Here is a 4,130-nt window from a genome sequence, read left to right on the forward strand (position 1 = left end):
TTTTGAGAATAATTTTCATGTTTCTTGGAACAGTCTACAGTATCAGTACTTATGCTGGCAGTAAACAGATTGGCATTAGAACAGCTGAAATTTTTCCTCAATATAAGTAAACAAATTGGCATTAGAACAGCTGAAATTTTTCCTCAATATAATTATGAGAGGAAATCAACATAGAATACATTCAACTTCTTTCAACCAAAGAACTGAAGGACATTAGGGAATAGGAAGCAAATTCATATGTTCAATCTGCCACTACACTATAGGAGGAAGTGTATGAAAAAGGAAAATAAATGAAGAGTATTGGATGTTAGAGATAGGAAAGCAATATATCAAAGTCATAAATTTTACCCCAGCAAGTATCTTGGGCCAGAGGAACTACTAATGTGAACAGTGAAAGATCTGGAGGAATATTTAACTGGGTAGAACCCAGAGTGGATTCAAAAGAGAAGAGAGTTAAATAGCCTGATAGTTTGACCAGTTTCTCCAAAGGAGGCTGAATGCATTTAAACCTGGCTGTAGGCAATCAGATAAGAGTCCAAAAACTATTTATTTCTCTGTTAATTAGAAAAGATAAATTACAAAATAAAACTTCACTAAAATTTATACACAGATTATTTTTGGTGTTCTTGTCAATCTTTATGTTAATTGGTCATATTTTACATATGGTGCTTAAAATTTTCTGAGGAGAGGGCGAAAGAACCAAAAGGCTGAAAGGTGCAGAGCAGTTCTGTTGTCATTGTTCTGAACGTATGGGTGTGTATTACAACTTATTTCTCTCCAATAAAATGCAAGAGAGAACCTTAAAGTTTGTGTTATGCTATTTTCATGTAATTTTTCCCCCACAATTTCTAAGGAGCTTATTAAAAAGATTTCTCCAAAGAACCTTGGATAGAAGACAATTCTTTTTTTCATATAGAGGAATTAAATTTGCATTTATACTTAATATCAAGTAGAATTTAATGCAACTTGCATGCTTATCTCAGTTAAAATCTACTTTCTGTATCTTAAGTGGACAATTTTATTAATTTGTATTACTGGGAAGTAAGCTCATGACTTCATGTACCCTAAGAAGGTCTCCTATGACTGAGTTGCACCCCTAGACCTTAAAGTGACTTTTTAAAAATTCACGGATATCGTTACCTTACCGCTGTGATAAAACTCATGCTAAATCCATCAACATCTTGGCAGGTTGCCCAAAAACTTTCAGCATTTTTTTCTAATTTTTGAAATATATTTTTTATTCATGAACATCAACTTCACAAAATATTGGGTTTCAATGTGGTATTTTTCACTTAGGCACACAACATATTTTGGTCATATCTTATCCACAACCTCACATAAACTGGTCTCCTTTAGAGCCCTGAAACTTTGAAAATAGTAGAAGAAAACAAAGGAAAAGTACTTGAAGCTATAGACACAGGCAATGACTTCCTGTATAGGACTCCAACAACATGAAAAATAATAAAAAAGAACAACAAATAAAACTCATCTGATTAAAATGCTTCTGGGGCAACCCACTTTCTAGTCCCCCTTCTGTCTCTCTTAGTCAGAAGCTTTCTTTCTCTCAGTAAGGTTTTCCTACTGTTAACCTCCATTGTTCCTAGAATTCATTCTTTGATTTTAGAGAACACAAATTCACAGTTTGGATATCTAGTAGGTTTGGGAGTTACATCTCTTCCCCCTATATCATTTTGGAGGTCTTCCAGCTAGATTACTGGATGGAGGCATGGTCTTAATCATTTATGTGTGTAGGGGAAAAATGCCTTTTCCGATAGGTTATGGACTTTGAAACATTGACTATGGATTTGTAAAATGCTATATGATGATTTTTGGATGTTTAACCAGCTTGAGCTTTATTTGGACTTTTTCTCTCTGCTAGTCAGTTAAAAACTCCCCTTAAACTTTTCTCCAACTTGTTGGGAATTCATTTGAGAATCCCTTGTAGTCAGACTGCTCCTCCTTCTAGAAAGTCAGACTGAGCCAACTTGCAACAACAGTTTTGTCTTGCACTAGGGAAAATAACAATCAATAACTTGCATTTGTGTTTTTACATGCTACCTAGAATACGGGACTATTTTATCCAGCCTTTCTCTTCATTCATGAGTGCATAGGAATTTGATAAGAGTGTCTTTACTATGTAGATTGTGGCTGTTAGGAGGACTTTAAATACTTAGTGAATCTAAAATGAACTTTAAAGTAGTAGCCTTATCTTGCTAATAAAGTTGCCTAAATGACTGGATAGACAACAGAAACTTCTCAGAATTTTCTCTGTGCTAGGGCCCAGGGCAGAATCTCTGACTTACCACCTCTGGAGGTGATATCTTGCAGGAAAAGTCCCCTAATTTCACTGTTGACTTATTTTCCCCTCTCTCTTTCAAGGAACTAGATAGCAGTGGTTTAAATCTCTTGGTTTTCTAGCAATACTTCCTTTTCTAAACATGATTGTTATTGCTGAAGTCAATTGTAACTTGCACTTTGAGAGTACCTACTGGAGTAAGGCTATGAGGCACCTGAGGAAGATTAAGCAGTGCCCTGGTAAAGGGTAGACAGTCCAGTCCAGTTTTATTTTCTGGTTCTGTCTTCAGATGGTAGCTACCTACCCTGGAGTGGTATAAACCTTGGGGGATGCCCTAGGGGGCACAGGATTCAAGCAGAGACTTATGAGATGCCATATTTGTTTCTCTTGTTTCAGATTAGGAACTCCATATCTGAACCTCTTACTCCTTTGGAATATAATAAGGAGCAATTTAGTATTTCTCTACACCCACACATGGTGTGCCTACCTCCTAAAGCCAAGTACACAGAGGAAAGTACTATGATGCTATCTCACAATTACAATTATACTGTAAAATGGAGAAAATGGTCAAAAACATCTTATGTGGAGATTTTCTTCACATTAAGAATTCTTGCTTGTGTTCAAATGTAAATGTGGACCACAGAAAAATAAGAGACACCTTACCCTTAAGGCATTCAGTACCTCTAAGATGAGACTACTTCTCACCCTTTAGAACCTGAGGACAAAGTTGCCAAGAACCTTTAAGCCTTGACCACCAGGTGCTGGTGGTGGAGTTTCTAGGCCAGCCCTAATTAAAACCTCCATGAGGCTATATCCATCCTTAGCTAAGTTCAGCTATCTCAAAGACAACATCCCTTGCAGGAAGTAAATGACAAATATGGTACTACCTGTGTTCATGTATCTCTTTCTCTCAGTGATAAGACAGACAAAATGAGACTTATGAAAGTTTTCAGATGACTCTGATAGTACACTTAGGTCTTTAGAGGACTTACTGAGACCTATGGACTAGATTAGAAACAAGTAATTGTTGCTCTTAAATCAAATATTGATTTTTAATGAGAAGCAAGTAATATTACAAGCTGCTACTACATATAGAGAGAAATATTATCTTAAATTTGGAAACTCGAAAGACAGGCAACCAGGGGAACAACTGGTTCCCACTGGAACACAAGCAGTTCCTATATAAGGCCCCCACTGGCCTGCCAATCAGATAGGAGATTAAATAGAAGACATTTTCAGGCATGTATTCTTGAAGGTCTAAGAAACATGAGAACTAAGCCCTTCAGTTAATTTAAATTGTCAACTATTTATCAGGAAAAAAGATGAGGACATCCCAAGATCCTGATTTGTTAAAAGAAAATACTATAGTTTTTCCCAAGTGACAGTCTTGCAGTATGTAGATAGTATAGTGTTATATGTCCCCTCAGCTTTCTAGCCAAGACACCTCTGCTCTGCTAAATTTTCTAACAGACAGGGGTAACAATGTTTGTAAATCTCAGGCATAGCTTTGCAGCCTTGAGGTAAAGTATTTAGGCCTTACTATATCTAAGGGAACTCAAAGACTTGGGGAAGAAAGAATTAAACCAATTCTTTCCTTTCCACAGCCAAAGAATCTAAAAACAGCTAAGGAAATTCCTAGAAATTACAAGTTTTTGCTGCCTTTAGATAGCAGGATATAATGAGATTGCATAGCCCTTCTATCAGCTTATAGAGAAACCCAAATGACAGATACCCATATTTTAATCTGGAAAGCTAGTTCCCGGACCACATTCCAGAAGCTCAAACAAGCACTTTTAAGTGTCTGCCACAGTGCACTGTTTCAGTTTGTTTGGTT

The sequence above is a fragment of the Heterocephalus glaber genome, unplaced genomic scaffold (genome assembly GCF_053883595.1).
Source record: "Heterocephalus glaber isolate CG9 unplaced genomic scaffold, H.glaber_assembly_v1.0 deba00001662, whole genome shotgun sequence".
In the NCBI taxonomy this organism is placed as follows: Eukaryota; Metazoa; Chordata; class Mammalia; order Rodentia; family Bathyergidae; genus Heterocephalus; species Heterocephalus glaber.